General features: G+C 36.5%; 1 protein-coding gene across 3 annotated transcripts in view; it reads left to right on the forward strand.

Moving 5' to 3' along the window:
• Positions 1 to 3409: 3409 nt before the first annotated feature.
• The window catches only part of LOC133528630 (uncharacterized), a 318208-nt gene continuing 299584 nt past the window's right edge, over positions 3410 to 22033 (forward strand). For 2 of the 3 annotated variants that reach the window (XM_061866077.1, XM_061866078.1), the window contains exon 1: positions 3410 to 4858. The gene's annotated coding sequence lies outside the window, so the exon portion shown is untranslated. The remainder of the gene's footprint in view (positions 4859 to 22033) is intronic. The other variant, XM_061866079.1, reaches the window with a different exon arrangement.

Here is a 22033-nt window from a genome sequence, read left to right on the forward strand (position 1 = left end):
CCCTAGTGAAAAAGGGTACAAGTCTCTGGCAGTTTAGGTGTATAAGGGCATAAGTGTTACGTGGAACTTACACCCCTTTACACCTGCGCTGCCAGAGACTTGTACCCTTTTTCACTAGGGCCACAGAAATAAAGTATGCAGTTAGTTTCTTGACGATTTTAATGTTTTTGAAATTATTAAATTGGAGGAGCCAGTGTCCGCGAGAGAGCTCACGGCGTTATTAACTCGTATAATAAACTCAATAACAGATAACATAAACTCAATCTAAATTTAAAGCAATATGTAATACCGAATGATACTCAGATATTATAAAATTAGGGCAACGTTTCTGAGAAACCATTAGTAGGGGCTCGAATCAAGCCTGTCTGATTGTTGGAATATCTCAGTTTGGAATTGAGATTGACACTTTATAAATATTCAAGTACCAGGCATCGGCGCCTGTCATTGATTACAGTAAAACCAACTTTTATTTACCGTCTGCTGTTGTTTCGGGACTTTGTCCCGATATTTTTTTGTTCTTTGCACATTTCTGAATAAAGTTTCGCAAAGGTCATTAAATGTGAATAATATAGATTAGATAAGATATTCTTTTACGCAGATAATATTTGTGCAGATTTTATAAAGTAACTACTTAAAAATAACTTATCTATTTCCACAAGAAAAGTTTGTCCAAATAGTCTATTTGTTGATTTTTTCTCCGACCCGCCGATAGAAATCTAGCATTTGCACGTATGCGTAGATTTATTTTTATTTTAATAGTATATGTATGTTTCCGTCGAGTGTTCTATTGTACCTTAAAACTACTGAGCTGATTTGATGGTAAAAAGGTATCAATTAGTTTTTTGGTCTTATGACATAACCTACATTTCTATACGACAAGGTTCTGATGAAAAAAACGGAGTCCGGTTAAAGTAGTCAAACGTTACTTGTTACAATGAAAAGTATTGGTAATAACAATCAGAAAATAAATGCAACATAACTCCCGCATTTCTTCCTTTTCTAAACCTATACAATTTCATTTAGATCCTAATTTTGCTGCCAGGAAAAACTTGGTAGCACTGTAATTATGTCTGTTTTCAGTTAAAAAGTTCACTTTGTATACGAGATTCGGCCCAATCAGCGCGCTCGGGCCAAACGGAATAAATTGTTTGTGAGAGGCTTCTTTTTCTCATTTGCACCTCCGTGAGATGATTTACGTTGTCGGGGAATCTGTTCCCTTGTCTTGTTGGATAGCTTTCCTGTGTACCTACGCTCTAATTACGGGACGTAATTAGGCAGCATATCAAGAGACTTATCGGTTGGGAGCTTGGGAATGTCCGAGCAAGGTCTATTTATGAAATACTAGGCAGTGATTCGCCTCTGTAATGTCAAACAATAGTGTCCAAAAATGACTGCGGATTACGATATTCTAATAATATTATATATTCGTGAATGGCTTCGAGCTTCTAGCTATATAATGTACCCTTACTGCAAAATAAATGCTGACGGTGCGAACGACATCACATGAATGAATCCACTGATGTGGTGAGCACAGCGGTATGTCGCGTCTTCATGTGTCAATCGCACATCGCACGGCTTCTAGCGCTCAGTTGCGAATAGGTAACTATACAAAAATAGCAGAAAGAATGACCTAATTACAGAGATAAAAAGATGTCATGAACGAACCGAAGAAAATCTTTACACAATTACATACTAGCAATAATTACTTAATACCATTGTTAAATATTAAATTAATTAATATTTTGTCACAAATAAAAATAATACTTTTTCACTTGTACAACTCCTTGTGTCTATCTCTATGGCGGTTGATTGATTTAGTTTAATGATGTTTGAAAGAATGTCATGAATATGAACAATTAATGAGTTGTTAATAAATTAAAGAAGAATATCCGATTATATACTTGTGTCTCAGGGAACAAATTAAATTATTTTTTATAAAATTATAAATTCGGCCCAGCTTCCGCTATTGAAGGGCTTGCGGCCCGATTCGAAGAATGAGATACAATAACGATAAATTCTGGTTTACATAAGTTCTCATTTAGATATCGTTTGTATGTCGTATAATTGACAGAAGCAGCTCGATTCGGGCAACCAATGTCACTTTGACGTTAGAAATATCGTAGATAGATCTTACTGGGATCACAGTGGAATCGAAACAAACGTCAATTTAGATATGCTTTTTAGTTATCGATCTTTTAAAGATCTTTCCAAGGTCTTAAACGTGTCTTGATCATTCTTTGAATCGGGCCGTATGTCACTTTTCCTGTAATATGTGCTCGTAGGTAGGTATAAAATCTATTTAAGCTTGTAACCTAAACAGATGAAAAAATAGAAATAAATAAGAAACGACAATGCTATGCGTTGTTATCAATATTTTTCAAGATTTTTGTCAAAACATTAAATGAAACTAAAATATTAATTAAATTTCTATCCCTGGGACTACACAAAGGGGTATCCATTCTTGTAAGAGGAGCCATTCAAAGAAACTGGCATTAAAGCCCCTTAAGGAATTACTGTCCTCGAACTTCTCTCCATTAGAAGGCTTTTAAAAAAGATAAACAATAATCTTCTATGATCGTTGGCCTTGGCTCCACAAACACTGCAGCGTGCGTGTGGTTGTGCGACCGCGGTGCCCATTTGTCAATTGATTCCCAATATAATGGAGGGTACATCGTTACATTGGAGCTGTCAGAGGCGGTCTCCCGCTCGGTATAGATTTCTGGCGGGTGTGAGTGAGGAGGCGCGGGTGTATCGAGCGCTGCGTGCGCAGCCACGTTGGTCTGCTCATCTCGCTTGCGCCGCAGCCTCCGCCTATACTTCTTTCTCCGACGACCTACACAGCCTACGAGAAAGTTGCGTGCTATTTGATTATGCCACGCGTCTGTGTGGCCCCTTGTTTATATTGGGCTTGATGCCACTTTAAATTGATTAATTCCTTACGACGACACCTACGTTTCTTACAAGCTACTTAGATTATTATATTTGAATTGGACATTCGTAATTCAGTAACGACACTAGCAATTTTCCTGAAAAAAAGATTGTGAGGAAATTGATTTAATTCCAATAAGTCCTAGTTTCCACTCTGGGTTGAAAGGTCAAATGGCAGTCGCATTTGTTAAAAGCCAATTCGTGGGATTTATTTCCAAGCGAACCCAAGGCTCACATGAGCCGTGGAAAAAAGCCAGATCAACGTGAAAATGACAATGACACGCAATTTTCCTGGGATTAAATTAATGTTATCACGGTACCTTGAAACAGTAATAATAGAAAGGAACTACATTACTCTGATATGAGAAGGCAAAAACATGAACTGGGTATAAATAGATTTAGATATGTACTAAACGAATATCACCATAACTATCTTATTATTATTAATGTGTTTTATTTATATATATTAATTTATTTAGTCAAACTCAATAGTTTCTATTAAGAAAACTGTACCTATAGAAGACAATAAATTTTAAACAGATTTATGTAGGTACTAAGCAGAAACAAAACATCAAAGACGATAGACGGCATACGATGTGCACACAATGGAATCTATTAGGACAACCGTCGTTACTCAAGAAAACCCACGCGTTTGTGAAAGCGGCCTAAGAGAGTTTTCCACAACTCACTAACACCGATTCGCTGCTCGTGGCCACGCGAGTTTTCACGCACACACGCCTGCGTAGTGAAGTAAGCGGCTGAAACTAGGCGAGAGATCGTGAGAGAGAGCGACATCTCGCTTACGCCCAGCCTCCCGTCCTATTTCAACAGGTTTCGCCTTTCAGCAGTTGCAGCGAGAAACGCGTGCCTCTGCCTCTAGTAACACAGCACAAACAGTAAGAGGAACACACGTCGCGTTCGGAAACTGAAAACACAGTTTCACTGACAGCGCGGACAACACCTGACATTCACCGCCGTCCTCCGACTTACGGTTGTTTATCGCATTAGTAAGATGGGCTGACACGATTCGCGACAGAGATAACTATTTTTAAATGCATATGGCCCGTAGCGGCGCGTGTTCAGTGGACGGTCGTAGTGCTCGAGAAAACCTCGCGATCCCGCGGTCCCGCGTCCGCGGAGCGTATGTTAGTCGTCACGTGCGAAACATGAAAACTGTCAAACCTGACTGTGCCAAAAACAATCATCAAATAAACCCTATATAGAATATGTAAATGTTATAATACAGTGCGTCCGATGCGGTGGAAGGGATGATTGGAATGTAGTTATATAGTTTTGTGATGAAAGACATGGAAAGTTAGCAAGATGTAAATTTATGCATACTATCAATGTTTACCTCTTCAGTGTTGTGAATAACGATTAGTTTAATTATTGTAGTGTACGGAGGAGCCGATATGGAGGGAAACTGCCGCAGAGTGGTCTTGCGGACGATGTTGAACTGACGGCGAAGCAACCGGTTGTGATAACGTAGGATGTGTGGTTTCGGCCACCCTCTGCTCACGGACGTATCAATAATAATCAAGTCTGGTTGTAAAATCAATCCATAAGTTGTGATTAAAAGCTAGGAAAGCAAAGTAATACTGATAAATGTATAATGATAAATGATAACATATTAAGAATTCGCGTACTTGATAGTTAGATACCTGTTCTGGTGTTCATGTTTCTACTTCTACTGTTAGCGATGTTACAAAGGTTGTCTGTGTTACATTTAGGACTCAATTTATCCTGAATTTCCCTGGAGGTTGTGAATACTTATAATAAAGAACTGAAGAAAAAACTTGCAAGCTCCCCATTATCATTGAGATGGCGGTTGTGCTGGGTTGTTTTCAAAGTGATACAGTGAAAGTACTTGGACATTGTTAAATTGTGTTTGTGATAAGGAGAGGAAATCAAAGCAACCTTAATTGGTTAGGTAAGTTCTTGTGTGTTCATATTAGATGTTTTACTGCAAGCTTTAACGATCTTGGTTCTGTGTATAATTTTTGCATAGGTAAGCCCCATAGAATATGGTTTAAGGAAAGAGTTTTCTTAACCGATACTTATACCTAAGTTATGTTTACTTTGAAAACAAGCTAATTTGAAAATATGCTGATGGTTAATGATTCGGGCAAGTTATATATGTTCTAATATATGTTGAAGACGAACAAATTATATCCAGCTTCAAACTAATATGATACTATTTGGTATGGTGCTTTAGGCACATAAGCGTTCCCTCCCCTCACCCTAGCGCAACCCTCCTTTTAGCATAAAATATGTCCCAATTGAGGTTTATTTTAAGTATAAGAGAAAAGTATTAGAGTTAGGAAAAAAGTGTGAATGTAAGAAATCACCCTCAATGAATTTTTAACAAATAAGGTTATATTAATTTTTTATATGATGCACCATTTTCAAGTTATAGCTAGATGAACTTCGACAAAATTTAGCCTTTAAACAAGCTCTTCCTACACGATTTCTTTCAGTACTATGTTTATATTCTAGTTCACATAGCTTTAACATGAAAATGGTGTTTCATATCAAAAAATGAATAAAACCTTTTTTGATAAAATTTTAATAACGATTGTTTCTTTCATTGACACTTTATTCTTAAAATGTCTACAGTTCACAAAAAATAAAAAAAGTTGTCAATCCGGACATATTTTATGCGAAATGAGGGGGGGGGGGGGTGCGTCAGGGGGAGGGGAGGGAACGCTAGTGTGCGTAAAGCACCATACCCAAAGGTAGCATACTATCAGGTGTTAGTGGTAGTAGACCTTTTCTCATTGTATAAAATGGTTTAGATCTTTAGGTACTGTGGTTTTTTTTATGTCGGAGGGGTGCCATTCAATTTTTAATACAAACTTTTAGCATAATTTCATTTAACTACCATTGAAACTCATAATAAACATTATGTATAAAAACAAAACACATAAAGTTGTTAGTCATACTAATTAAATGACAGAATGCTGTATAATCATAAAAACATTTTTCATAACAATCCTTAGGAATAATTTTACTTCTTATAGCATACATTTTGTATTATAAGTAAAATGTAGTTACATTTTAACGAATGATCACGTGACATAATGTTCTATGATAAATTTGAAGTAAATCAATTCAGTGCATGAAGGTGGTCAATTGGCCAAGTAATTTTTATCCTCTTGTTTTCGTTTAAGAATCCGAAATTCCATTACCTCGAAACTTGTTTTCAAAATAATCATATACATATTTAAAGTTCAATAAAAAAATACTGTTAACAGGAGAATAACCACGTCTCATTACTGACACTTTTATATTATGTGAAATTAAATAAACCTCGACATAGATTAAGATGCTATGTTTCAAATACAAACATGACACGTCAACGCAAGAAGAACATGCTTAACACTTTCATCCATGGAGGGTTTTACTTTTTTGTGTGCATATGGCCTAAAGACATGAAACATGACATGATGAAGCATAAAAACAAAATCTGAAAAAGGTGACATAGCACGTTCATCCACTCACGTCTTCAATTATACAACAATCTACCTATTCAACTTTAAGGCTGGTCGCCGTTAGGTACGACGACGAACGAAGCGAGGAGGAGTGTTAGGTAGAACTGTGACCATATGGGCAGAACCATATGTCTCGCAAATGGTATTTTTGCTTGCCCATTTTCACTAGGCGTTTATATGCCTTCAACATTATGATGTTGGTTTTCATGAATAAAAAACGTTCTGAGTATAAAATTGTATACAAAGTGAACATTATACTGGTTGCCTGTTATGAAAATACATTATTATGCTACTAAACTATTATTACTATCGAAATTATGTAATTGCTAAAATATCTACATACGTCTTTTTATCTTTTGATTAGAGAGAGGGCAAAAAAAAGCTTAGTATGTATTTAATGCTACGTTGGTGGCAAACAAACATACGGCCCGCCTGATGGTAAGCAGTATCCGTAGACTATGGAAGCCTGCAACTCCAGCGGGGTTACATGGGCGTTACCAACCCTAAGACTCCGCGGAGCCGCGGCACCCTCGTTGAGCTCTTGCAAACTTAGGTACTCACAGACAGGAACACAACACTATGAGTAGGGTCCAGTGTTATTTGGCTGCGGTTTTCTGTAAGGTGGAGGTACTTCTCCAGTTGGGCTCTGCTCTAGTTCTGAAATGACATCAGCCGTGCTGTGCCTTACCATGAGATACCATACAAAGCCTTATTGGCCGGGTGCACGACGGCAGCGCCGCCTAGCGTTGGTAGCTCGGTAGGCGCTCAAGAATAATGAGCGCAACAAAATAAAGATTATCTCCTTAAAAACATTTTTTATGATGCAGTTTAATGCGCGAAATCTATTCGTTTCTAATGTTAAACACATTTGGTTTTTAGCTTTACTGAAAGTAGTAAGAATTATTAAGTCAATATTCTTCTTCATTATTATGTCAATATTCTTCGTTGATCTTTCGTTACAAATTAAAGGAAAAAAATGTATATTTTGTGTTGTTTTGTTATGTATAAAACCTACCTTGTACCTTGTGATCCTCTTGTTCTCTCTGTCTATACTCAAGAATCACTCTATTGATAGGTGAAAACCACATGATAATCCGTTCCGTAGTTTTTGAGTTGATCGCGAACATACTAACTGAGAAGTACCGATAGACACACCGCGAGATTTTGGCCACATCAAGCGCTGCGATCGTTTTTGTTTTTCCGCTAAGCCATCTCCACCCGGCCAATATCACTCGTTTGGACGTAGTTTAAGGGCATACCCGGGTCCAAAAAATAATTTAAAAATATAATTCATAATTATACAGGTGTAATAAAAATAGTGGGGATCCGTTTAAGAGCATATTCACTATCGTGTTCTGATTAAAAAACAGGTAGAAGAAAAAACTTTTCACGCAAAAAAAAAATCTATGCGGCAGGTCGTCCAAGTCGGCCAACCTTCGGGTCAAACATTTTTTCTTCTACTTTTTCCTACTCAGAACAGATACCGAATGGATCCCCACTATTTTGTACATAGATAACCTATGTATTAACAAATTTTAGAGAATGCAGGATTTTTAGATTTGTTTCTGTTCAAGCCGTTACTTACGTATTATTTTAAGGATCATGAAAGGCCTAATTTCCAATTAATTACCCATCAGAAGTGTTGACATGTGTAGTTTCAGAAGGCAAGACATGTTCAAATTTGTTTAAAAACATCAAAAGTCACAGAAAAACTCCAAAATTTATAGGATATTCATTATACGAATTTATAATTTCGCTTTATATATATTCTTTCGTTCCTAATGTAGAAAACTTTAGTTCCATTTAGAACTGGGCTCATGTAGATTTTGTAGATGGGTCATAAATAGAACTTTACAATAATGTTGTTCCTCATGTGAACAAAAGTTAACGGCTTGTGTGCATATAATTAATGATTTCATCACACAGGATAACAGAAAAGGTTTATCACTTGATGTGGATAAGAGTTCAATGAATCAGAAAATAAGTCTATTAACTTAGGTTATATCTACAGAAGAGATCAGAACATAATCGTTCTTAAAAAAAACCAATTTGTTTTATGTGGTTCCTGCCCAGAGATCCCAAAATCGGAATAAAAGCGTCCTTATGTGAGGCAGAACCGTAAAGTTCCTTAAAAATATTTGGCCAGAACGAGGGTAATGATCCAGATGCAATGCGTTACACGTGTTATATTATGTAAAAGCAGAGATAATGAAACAGTTACTTAATAAACTTATTTTTTATCTGCATCTTTGATTTTTCTTTTCATCCATTCATCCAACATCCGGCCATCTAACTTATCTCTATTAGGAGTAAGGAAACCGTAACACTAGTTCTAGCTTTCTTGCATTGTTTTAGACTTCTCTTATAAAGCAAATTTAGATTCCACGTTTGAATAAAGTGTACATTCTGAGAACAAAGAAAAAAAATAATGAGTTCGCGAAATAAGTAACTCTGTTAGTTCATCCGATAGCTTGATAAACTTGACACATTACTGTACAAAATGTCTTTTATACCTATCGTTTCCCATTTCTATTTTCTTATTTGGTTTTCTTACAACTATAGACGGTGTTTTTTTCATTTAAGGAAACTGAATGTCATAGTCAATTTTCAAAACCCAAAAATAAATACTTTCTTTTTCATAAAAAATAATTCAAGGCTGCATAGCGTTGTTGAAATATGGGCATGCTATTTAACTTAACCAAATAATTGAAAACTTAGACATCAATATCATTTCGAACATCGGTCGTCCGAGATCGGCGGCGGTCGGTGTTTAGTAGCAAATGCACCTTATTCATAAAACTTTACGGGCCTGATTTAGTTAAATTGTGTTTTATCCCTTTCTTACAAATAGATAAGTCAAAATAACAGGTGACACATAAGGGCAATCGATTCATAGCGAATTCAGTCCAGCAACGCGTTTATGTAAACAAGCCCTAAGGCAAGTGTAGACGTTCATAGGGGCCTTATTACAAATACATTTTTGATTATCTCCTAAATTAAGTTAATTATAATACCGGTGTCTTTGAGCAAGTAACTTAATTTAAGTTCATGAATGCACCCTTGATATTGAAGGAGTTAAAAAAAAAATGTGTGTAGCAAAGGTTGTGAATATGACTTACGTACATACGTTATGTACACTTTGGCTTTCCATGATTTAATGCATTCAAATAGAAGTATCAGACAAAATTGATCCTGTGATTGCTATGTCATGATCTATTATTAAAAACTAGCCTCTGTGCATAACTACGACTACATACAAATTAATATTAAATGACGTTGAAACGTTCAACTACATTATAACGGAGGGTTGAGCTGTCTACTACACAGTTTGTTAAGCTAACTATGTAGTTGTTGTTGCGAGTTTGCACTTTTAAGAGCGGCTCTAGCCCTCGTGCACTAGTATAAAATATTTGGCTAGGAAATATTTATCTGCGGCGTCCCACTTGTAGCAAAAACATATTAAGGCCAACGTTCATAGAGAGAAAATCCATAGTAGTTTGTAAGAAGACATGTTTAAAAATACATTTATGGCAAAGAGTTTTATTACATTCAACAAGAGGGTTATTTTAAAACGTTTTGTTTATTCCGAAACTACCATATTTATGATATGTACAGTGAGCTGCGAAATTGCATGGAGAAATTATGAATAAATTCATTGATAAAGTCGCCATGCACTTTTACGGCTGATGGTACATATATAGCTAATTTATAAAGCTTTTAAAATGAAAATAAGAGCTTAAGAGGCAACAGGAGTGGTCATTTTTTTATACTACGTCGGTGGTAAACAAGCATACGGCTCGCCTGATGACAAGCAGTTTCCGTAGCCTATGTACGCCTGCAACTTCTGAGGAGTTACATGCGCGTTGCCCCGGCTTAATTTACTAAGCATGGTATTTACTGACATCAATTAGCCTAAAAAGCAAAACAGTCCGACACAGATGGTTTCATTACCATTTAGATCTCAAAATTTCGTTACATTTGGTTTAGTTTTGGAGCTGGAAACAGTCGAGTACGAAGCATCGTTTTTTGAGATTTATACGCAGAAATTTACGCCTAACCTAGGGTTGTCCTTATCGCACTAGTTTAAGGAGCAGCTTCCGTTAGCGAGACGGATATATTCACCAAAAATATTTAAATCACAGCTCCCGTATCCTCTTAATGTTGGTCATGGACTGCTAAAAATAAAATACTTGTGTTTTTTAAATCAGATTTGCGTAATTACCGAAGTAGACCAGATGAGCAAACAATTAAATTTAAATTAGCCGAACGTAAAGTGGGTTATTAACACTACGCGCTACGCGTCTCTGTTGAGAATAAATAAAGCACCAGAGTGAACTCCTAAATCTGTCAGCGATTGCTACGTATCGCATACATTACAGGACTTACATAAGCAGATTAAATAAGAGAATGCTGATCATAGACTGCTTAAACAAACTTATTATTTTATTGAGACGAGATGAGCAAATAATTATTTCATTTATTCGCCAGAACGTAAAGTGGATTATTAACATTACGCGCTACGCGTCTGCGTTCGCTAAGTATCGCATACGACAACGGACGTACAGTCGACGTCAAAGATATGTTTACAATTTTTGCATTATTACAAAGAAGTAAAGCGTGCGGTTGTTTTATGCGCGCTTTAGCTGCAAAAGTGTAAACATATCTTTTACTCTCTACACGATGGGCCATCATCATACTGGCCCACTAAGATGGGCCAGCATGTGGAGAGCGCAGTGGTATCGGATGTCTTATGGTGCGGCGGGATAGCGATGGGATGGCCACGGTGTCGGTTTTTCGTCCGCACATCAAAGAAAACGAATGGAACACAACTGGATGTCGCAATCGTGTACTTGCGTTTCAACTTTCAACCATCGCTTGGCCATCTCGCTGGTCCAGCACTGGGCATATTTGCTGTACTTACTTATTTTTTACTAAACACATCATTTGTATTGATCTTTTTTCCTTTAAAAGGAAATTGAACTTTTTTGATTTTTAACCACAAAAAAGTGAATTTGGATTTCATATTATTTATTGCTGTAAGTAAAAAACGGAAATAAATTCAACTGTTCGTTTTTTAAAGGTTTCTTTTTTTATTAATACGTTATAATCCTTATAAGCGAATAAGAATAATATAAATTTTGTCATCGAATGAATCGTTTCTTAGCTGCACGCCCGACAGTTGTCGAAGAGCCAAATCTTCCCGAGTAATCTACAACCGAGTGCCAAGGCGAATTCTATTGCTATGACACGGCGTCGTCGGCGGCCTTCTATTGTCTCCGAGAGCGAGTTAATTCTCATGTATTAATATGCAAATAATTAATACCGTCTCTGCCGAGGATGATACACTACACTATATAATTCTAGTATGAACTTCCGAGACGTGTCGCTTTTGAGTGGTTCGGGGTTTTTATGGATTTTTTACTGTCTCGCGTTTTACTGCCGATGCTGGTGAATTTAGTTTCGCCGCGAGTTTTCCGTATTCATCACTGTTAAGTAGGCGTTGACTGTTTATACAAAATATTTTTTACTTATTATAATCCTGCGAAGTACCTAATATAATCATTTAGTACTTGGACACTAAATAAAATGTAAAAGGAAACAACACATTTCATTAGATCCGAGTAAGAGTAAGCTCGCCTGGATCAACCCTTAAATAAACTCCAGGTAGGTAGATCCCCGTTATTTATAAAGCTTAAGAAAATGAAAATAACCCTTGTCTGTAGGTATAAAAAAAAACAAATTTTTACGACATTGATCTAAAACAGGTTTTAAAGACGTTTATAAACAACGACATTTGTATCCAAGTATACATCGAAAATCTTGATATTTTATTATTTCACAGCGACTTCTGCACATAAATATTACAATAATCTTTTACCTTTAAAGGAGAAATTCTTGTATACTTATTTATTTTGAAAAAATTTGTGGGTCTCGGAAACCGCTCTAACAATATCGATGAAATTTGCTATATGGTGGTTTTCGGGTGCAAAAAATCGATCTAGCTAGGTCTTATCTCTGGGAAAATGCGCATTTTTGAGTTACGAGCAGAGCTCGGTCTTTCAGATATTAACTTAATAAATGAGAGCCATACTGGTCGCCATTCTACCTTTTTCAATATCTCTAGTCAAATAAGTAACCCCCAGTTTTATTTTTCCTTCCGTGCCTCTTCCCATTGTTTGGGGTCGGCCCTCCTCGTTCTCAAACGCCAGGTCGGTCGATCCTGGGTTGTCTCTTTGTTCAACTGGGTTTGTTTCAAATCCATTGATATGGCCGACCACCACGTAGCAGGCGGGCGACCTCTGCCTCTCTTATTGTCTGGTAGCGCTAAGGGCTTTCCTCACGACATGTTCTTCGTCACGTCTCATGATATGCCCATACCATCTCAAGCGGGATTCTTGAATCTTGTCGGTGATGGGGGCGACCTTGTAGCTTCCTCTGATGTGTTCGTTACGCACTTTATCGAGTCTCTCGGGGCTTTAATAAGCCCCCAGTTTTGTTAAATTTTGGAAATACATAAACAGACCTCGCCTCTCCTCGATTGCATTTACCAAGAGCCAAGCAAACTGTTTTAGGTTTTTCCGACAGTTTGAGATAATAGTTTATAAAGTGGTTTGATATACATATGATCATTTATAATTTACTTACCTAATATATTTAACATCATATTTTCTAAACAACTCTAGCAGTAACAATATTTAGAAAGTTTTTAAATTAGTCATGGTTCTATTTTCTTATTCACACTACATACACCACGTCGGTGTTAGTAATGTAATTGAAAAATATGTCAAGCCCAAATAAATAGGACACTAAATTCACGTTTGTACAATGTAGGTATATAGGTATGCAAGTCAAGGCCAGTTGGACGGAAAAACTGTATTCAGAACGAATATAAAAATAGTTGGGGAGATTCGTCACCGCACCAACGTCTGTCATGTAACATGGCACTGCCTCGAGAACAATGCGAAGGGCCGACATATTTCTTACATGGAAAATACTCCGACCAGCCTTTCATATAATTACTATGTTAAGTCATATAGGGGCTAATGTCCTTGTTAATAGGGGCCCTATTTTATTGGTGAGAAGCAGAGTTGATGTTGCAGAATGATAACTTTATGCGACTGTGGTACGCAAGGCCTTAAATTTACAAATATATTCGTAATAAGGTTTAATGAAAACTATGAATGATAACCAAGAGAGTGCTTATAGGTAGATTAGGTATATATATAGGTATATTGCGAGCTGCATAATTGCATATACACATTATGAATGGAATTAATTCATACACTATGCACTTTCGCAGCTGGGTGTACCTTCTGGCGCCTATTTAAAGTTAAGAAATATTTATATCAGAGGGCCTAGCCAACCGTCGGACTAATACGGAAGTGATAGAGAGACATTAACGTAGACATCTTGGCTAGGGCTCCAGCGCTGTTGTCTTACATTTGAGGTATAAGTGTTAAGTTAGGAACCTGTCTGTTAAACTGTTTCACGTTAGGTATGTAGAGTTGTGTTTAATATGAAAATAATTCGTAATGGTTCATGCATTTGGTGGGACCAAGTGCCGGGATTGTTGCCGATGAGACAAGGTGTCTACTCATTTGTTTTGAAAAAGTTGATCAGGCAGATCGTAATGTTCCTGAGTAATGTGTTGACGGTAGTCGTATTAAACCAATATGTAGGTACGATAGGTTCATCAGGTTGCTTCAGTCTCTACTCATTTGTTTTGAAAAAGTTGATCAGGCAAATCGTAATGTGTTGACGGTAGTCATATTAAACCAATATGTAGGTACGATAGGTTCATCAGGTTGCTTCAGATTTCCGAAGGGCAAACTGTGTAATAGGAGCCCCGGGTAGCGGGGTCCCGACGACTCAGGGAACGAGACAAAGATTTTGACGTTTCACGATATGCCTAGGAATTTCAAGATCTGCCTGATCATACGTTTATTTGACAGTTGACGTGTGACAAATAATAAAACCGTATGAAAATGTAAATCCACAATTATTCTTTGCCACGGTGTTCACACTAATGTAATATCACTTTTAAGTTTCTCCACCATAGTATACTTCGCTTCTAGGCAATAACTTAATTATGATGCGTGCAGTTACGAAAATACATTTTAGTTTGTGTTATTGGGCATTAATTAAGTGAACACATGTAGGTAATTTGTCTGCCCTCTGTTTAGTCTTGTTAGGTTACAGTCATGTGTGGTGTATGTAATATGTGGTGTGGTTTACAGTCAAACTAAAATATATTTCATCAATCAACCATATTTTGACGTTGTGCCAATTGGAGTATTAGTAATTTAGCACACTTTCAGAAATATCTCCCTTCAGTGCCTATCTTTTTTTTTTAGGTAAAAGGCGTATATTTTTAAATAAATATACCTAATAAAAATACAAATTAAGACGTTCATCGTCATTATATGACTATATTTTAGCTACTTTTATAAAAAAGAAAAACACGTTCATAAATGAGCATAATAAACTATGATTACGAGGCCTGTCAAGTAAATTTATTCACAGAAATAAATCATCGTCGCATGGATATCAAAATTAAGTAAGCTATTTATTTTTCAATCAGACAATGATGATAATCGGATGCTTACTAAGTCATACATATATTCAACTGGATAAAGTATACAATTAAAAATATATCCTTTGTCACCATATATATTGGCGAATTTACTTATTTATGTGCCAGTCATTTGTGGCACGAAGCGGTTTGAATAAAACACCTCATTTACCACTTTCATAACCGTGGCACCGTTTGTACTCGTCACGAATATAACTAGGAGAGCTCGTAAAACTTTATAGCCCATAGTGAAAACTCCCTACGAGGTGATGAGTTTTATTTATCTTGTCACGGGGTTAACCGTAAATAGATTTTTTGTGTTTGTGTGTTTTAAGTAATATATCTCGAATTGCAAAATTCGTTTTAAATGACTAACCCCTATCACACTTTTTATGTAAGTAATGTTATGCGTTTAACTTCAGTTGGCGTCTGAACATGACGTATTTGAACCCGGTTTCATACCATTGACTGTGTCCTAAAGTTTATTTACTTGTTTCCTAGAAACTACCGACGGCTGTAAACAGTCGGTGGGTATCGGTGTGCGCCAACAATAAAGTAAATTGCACCAACGCTGTAAAATGCAAAGTTACGAACTCAAACATTTGCACCAAGCTAAGCCGGCTTGCACATAAGATATCGTGCGCTCGGTAGCACAACGTCTCAAGTGATATAAGTGGCAGTCAAATATAAGTCGTTTCGCAAAAGGTGATATTTTAGCATTCAGGCTAAGAGAGGGTATAAATCATTGACGTCGAACGCCTTCTATCGTTCTTCTAGCTTGACAGTCAAATCGCAGAACACATTAGTCACTGGAAACCTCTCCGAAAAATAGATTATTTAGCGTCCGTGACGTATTTTGTTAATCTATAATATTAATATAGATTAAAACAAGAAAATTGATTTCCAGCTGATATCAAATTTTCTGTTTAAATGGCCTGGCGGTGGCAATGTTACGTTCTTGATCGATAATTCTGCAGATACATGACTGAATAATATATTACGCAAAATAGAAAGAAACCCCGAACATATTATGGTGTTATTCACATGATGTCGCCCTTTGAATAAATATTTGGCCCTCGTTCAACATTTTACTATCTCCACGATAAATGCTTCGCAACATTTTGGCTCACTACTACAAAAATGTTTTTCGTAAGCTGTGAAGGTTTTGATTTATGATAATAAAACAAACAAATAGAACGTCTTATTTAAATTTTATCATTAATTTTATAATTACATTATTGAAACTTATTGAACACGAAGGTGGTTAAAAAGATCCACAATCGCTTACTGAGATTTTATGTCTTGACAACAAAAGTGTCGTGATAAAGCTACGCTAAGCACGCAAATCAAGTCCCGAGGCTTTGTTCGTGAACTGAATCATAAAGCAACCGAAGGTGCGAAGGCTTCAGCAATACTCGTTTTACGAAACAAGTGCTTGCTCATTTTAATATTTCCAAGTTTCCCCAGCCGGGCGTCATTACGCGTCGGTGAAAAAAAGCGCAACGGGGGAAAGTGGGCCACGGGATCTCCCTCCAAATCCCGCGGGGACTTTGAATAGGACACGAACAACCTACCAGCCTATTGTTATATCTTTTCTACCTTCCCCAACGGTTTTCCTGTTATATTTATGTATTTACTTGAACGTCCTATTGTTATTCGAAGATCACAGTTCTGTTGACGACTAATTCTAAAATATTATTAAAGCCCATAAATTTTAGTGTCAAGATGAAGGTGTATCAAGTCTTCTTCCTCGCGTTGTCCCGGCATTTTTGCCAAGGCTCATGGGAGCCTGGGTCCGCTTGATAACTAATCTCCAGAATTGGCGTAGGCACTAGTAAAAACGAAAGCGACTGCCATCTGACCTTCCAACCCAGAGGGTAAATTAGGCCTTATTGGGATTAGTCCGGTTTCCTCAAGATGTTTTCCTTCACCGAAAAGTAGCTGGTAAATATCAATGATTTTTCGTACATAAGTTACTAAAAACTCATTGTTACGAGCCGAGGTTTGAACCCTCGACTTCCGAATTGAAAGTCGCACGCTCTTACCGCTAGGCCACCAGCGCTTCTTGAACGTTTTTTTTTTTGTATTTGTCCATAAACATGATGCTGAACATATATCGCGCAGTTATTTCTGCACAACCAACCGAACAGGGTGCCTAGCCAAGGTGCCAATCGTTTACGCTCCGTAGCGAACTAAAAGCAACTGTATCTGTCCTCTAATACGGAAGAGTGATAGAGAGCGATGACTACACTATTACACTAAGCGTAAACAATTGGCAAGTTGGCTATGCAGCCTGTTATGCTGTAGAATTGTCGAATCGTTCGTGACGAGTACAAAAGCGACGTGCGGAGTCGGCGTTAGCTCGTCTGAGTCAGGAGTTGCTCCATAAATCAGTGCTTGTCAAACCACGTCGAACGCCCTTATAAATTACAGCCGACTGTACTGCTGGCTTATTTCATTTTACAAAACCTTGTAACTTTTGGAAATCATGTGGCAGCTCAATCCACGGATAAAAGGTTCGTATAAGTTTTAGTCTGAAGTTTTGGAAAGATCAGCTGCGTTGCTTGAATCTTAAAGACAGAAATAGTCAATATGTAAGTGCAGTATTGGCAGCTGATTTACCTATCCTTCGACTGAAAACTTTTTATTATAAAAGCAATGATCCGATTAGACATTAAGAACATTTTCATTATTGACTTTGTTTAGTAAAGACATATTAAATACACTCAAAATACGAGTACACTAGCACTGCATGCATTCCCCTAGATAAAACCACACCATGTACCTACTACATTATACTTAAGGCAATGGAAGTCAAGCCTGTCCACGTAAGGTAATATGTCAATCGAATGCACAGGAGTCGGGTGCCTTGATAGCGTGTTCGTGTTTGTCCATCTTAATTATTCCAGGGACATTGTTACAGGCTCCCGCCAGCGCTTCCTGATACTACTTGTATTGCGATGTATTGCGGATCAATTGCTTGGTATCCGTGACTTGTACCTAACATAAGTGTACATAGAATCTTGCTTTGTCTGATGATAAGGTATGTTTTGGTTGGATAGATTAAGTTAAATTGTAACTGTCTGTCATGCATTTTGTTAGATTACAAACATTTGAATAAGCCCACCAAAGTTATTTTATACTACGTTGTAGACTTGTTTTAGACAATATTATATTAAATAACGTAAATACTAAATATAACAAGACATAATCATAACAGAAATAGAAATAGTTCTCGTAACGGCTCAGGCCACTAGCCCTACAAATCGTGGACAATCGTGTAGAGTAGACAATTTGGGCGAAATACATTTATCATGACGGTGGATGGATAACCTAACGTCTCCGCAGCAACATAAATCATTAGCATTTTGTCCTTCGGTCTCTGTCTGCGTTCGTTTAATGCTTTGGAGCGAGTGCATGAATGAAGAGATGAGCGACATTTATTTCATTAAAAGACTGAACAAAAAATGTGTAATCTTTCATTTCAATAAGCACCGGGCTTAATGATGTGGTTGAATGAGTACTTCAGATTTCTTCTTATTTTAAAATATGGTTTCCATCAAATCTATGATGATTTTTCCAATGTCAAGTTTCGTTGTAAGTTTTAAGTGTGCTCGTAGAGCATGACGTTGTTCGGTAGTTGCTTTTAGTAAAGAAATAGCTGGACTTTACTAAAAGCCATTATGGATTGCCGGGTGTTGATTAAAACATGGTTAAACGCGTTTCAACATTAGTTTTCATTAGATGCACACTTCCACGATAGTTCACTGCATAATAAGCTATCAATAGTATCAATATTACACTTTAAACAACATGAACGAGAAAAACACAAAAATATATTCTCGAGACGTCTTCGCCATCTTGAATCTCAACGACAACCCTACTTCAGACTTTGCGGTGTATGTTTTGAAGTAATGTGGTTATATCAAAAAACTTACATTGTAATTAATATTTCATATCATATGTAGATAATGTTATCTTACTTATCTATCATAAAATAGTACATTACGATACAAGTGCGAAAAATAGGAAATTCGAAACGAGTGGCGATAGATTAAAACACGACCGAAGGGAGTGTTTTAAATCGACACGAGTTGCGAATTACCTATTCGCACATGTATCGTACAACGTTTTACAGTACATATGGCCCTTTAAATGTTCGACACAGTAACGTAATATGCTACTTCTCGCACTAGTGCTATAAAGTAGCCCCATATGTACTGTAAATATATTATCAATACTAGCTGCTAATAGTTACTCGTATGCCGATATGTATTTAAATACGGGAGTGAGCTTTGGAAATGAAAGGGAAATGAAAATGTGTGCGCCTGGTCTTTTAATTGGTAGCGGAGGTATGGAGAACAATTAGGATAGGAAAAACGTGAAACGGAATAATTAACTGTCTCTTAATTGAAAGCAAGATTTCCGCGCGTGTAAGACTTGTATTTAATATAAGGAAGTTGTTCCTATTCGTTCACTTCTGAAAATGGTTGGAAATTTCGAGTAATACACACTACACTAGTAGGCAGGTAGCTGGTAGAAAGCCAGTCTAGTTTTAGCCAGTTAGTAAAGCCAGGCCCGCGGCCTCTATCAGGCATTGATTCGGAATTCGGATACGGAATATGGATTACTATAATTTTAGAAATTCATTCCTTCACTTTCTCATTAATATTTCCTGACAGCCTTGAATGAGAAACGTACGTGATGGTAATTCATTTCAGTAACAAATCGACTTTTCAGCTATAAATCAAGGTGTCAATTGTTTATGAATTTCAAATAAACATTAATTACGGATTTTAAACGGATGCAGCTTTCAGAAGAAACGTAATAATATTTGTTTATAGATTTCTAGAGTTGTGACTCTACAGTTGCCGATTAATTGGTGTAACAGCCCAAAGTTTCAGGTATATATAAATAATTGATTGAATCAGATATTACTGTGCAGAAATCTGTATTAATTAAGAATAACATATTATTTGCTAATTCGCGAACTAATGACATGATAGTCAATAAATGATATCGCAAGGTAATATTTTTTTCAGTACATATGGTGCTACTTTCACGAACTCGTGCGGGAATGAGCACTTTCTGTGCATATGTCGAAACTTTAAAGAGCCATATCTACTGTAAAATGTTGTACGATACACGTGCGAATAGGTAATTCGTAACTCGTGTCGATTTAAAACAATCCCTTCGGTCGTGTTTTAATTTATCACCACTCGTTGCGAATTTCCTATTTTCTTCACTTGTATCGTTAATAATTATTATTATCTTCATTTACATAAATAATATCAATAGTTCCATAAAACATATCAACTTAAATACAGACAATGATATATTTTGAGTAACAATCTGAAACGAAATTGTGATGTGGGTTCATTTTTGTTATATATTTACATGTTTTTCTGCTGCCTTTTAAGTTAATCAAATATAACAGTATATTCAGATACATTATCTAATCTCTAAAACGCCACATCATCTTGCGTGATGAGGGTCCCGATGGCTCGCTGCAAGATTTAGGGCGGTCCTTATGAGAGCCCAAATCCTTCTGCATATATTTATAGTGCCCCCACGTCACCTGATATTGTGGTATTAAATACTGTGATACATCATTGTTGGCATTTGGCATCTTTCTTGGTGTCGAAAAGCGTTTGTTTTAGGGCAACAAAATTATTTGAATGCATTTTTATGGATCTGAAATCGAAATAAATGAATGAACTATTTAGGTACTCGTATTTATTTATGATATTTTGCAAAATAGAAATCATAACATACTTTCTGATTATTTATATAATAGCTATCACTCAAAAGGTGTACCTATAAGCTGAACTAAATATAAAGTTTGTATAAACAATTATTTTACAAGAATTACCTGAAAGTTAGTATCTATGATATTTATCTATTTATATGTATTTATGCGCTTGTGATGGATCATCATAATATTAAATAGAAAACCATACAAGTGCGCGTCAGGCCACGTCACGTATACCTAATATAGCGTTCCGTACCTTTATAAGATACGAATAAAGCAACAAAGGAAAACCCGTACCACTGAAAGGGTGTATGTCTATATTTTGTATCTGACACAAAATACGCATACCAGTAGACATTAACATATATACCTACCTCATGGTTATTGATCAAAATTGCTGTGACATACAGTCAGATGAACGGACAGACGAACATGATGAAACTATATATACACCGTGTATAAATCACTATGAGGCACTGGTCACACTGCCTGTTCCATTCATAGGTGTCCGTTTCTATATATAGGTCCTGATATTCTGACTACGGAACCGGAATGGAACAGGCAATGTGACCAGTGCGTCATAGTGATTTAATACACGGTGTATCCCGAGGAATCCGAGAGATTTCAACCAGGCATTTCTGAGGTCAAAAAAAGGAAAAAGTGTTCTATGAATTCAGGTAAATTGTGCAAAAAAATTTTTTTTTCTTTTTTTTATGTATATCATCTAAATCAAATGCTATCAGTAAATGTGACACTTAAAATTAATTTTTATTGTTTTTGTAAATCCTAGTTATTTATTGCAAGCTGTTATTTGTCACTTTTTTACGTCTATCAATGAGGATATTTAGACTAGGGCCCATGGTAGCAACATCACCATCATTAAAAAGGCGTTTAGTAAGTACTTAGTAACAATAAAAATATTATGTTGTAAAAATGTTTGGACCTTAGTTTGATCATAGCTCGTTTAGGGATAATTAAACTGATTTCTATGAAAGGTTTACAGAGTTACACTGAAGGTACAATATATTTGCATACTTTTAGTGTAGTATAATGCAAGATTTCATAGGCATTATGACGTCAGGATGGCGGGTGGAGCTTTTTTGTTACATATCTCGTTTTAGGGAGAGGTACACTGGATTCTATTAAAGGTACACTGAGGTACACCGAAGGTACAATATGTTTATAAATATTTCGTTCAAATTTGCTGAGGACAAAGGACAGACGGACATGGCGAATCTATATCAGTTACTCGTTTTGAACTACCTATTCAACGAAACCCACACTTTTGGG

The sequence above is a fragment of the Cydia pomonella genome, chromosome 19 (assembly GCF_033807575.1).
Source record: "Cydia pomonella isolate Wapato2018A chromosome 19, ilCydPomo1, whole genome shotgun sequence".
NCBI classification, from domain to species: Eukaryota; Metazoa; Arthropoda; class Insecta; order Lepidoptera; family Tortricidae; genus Cydia; species Cydia pomonella.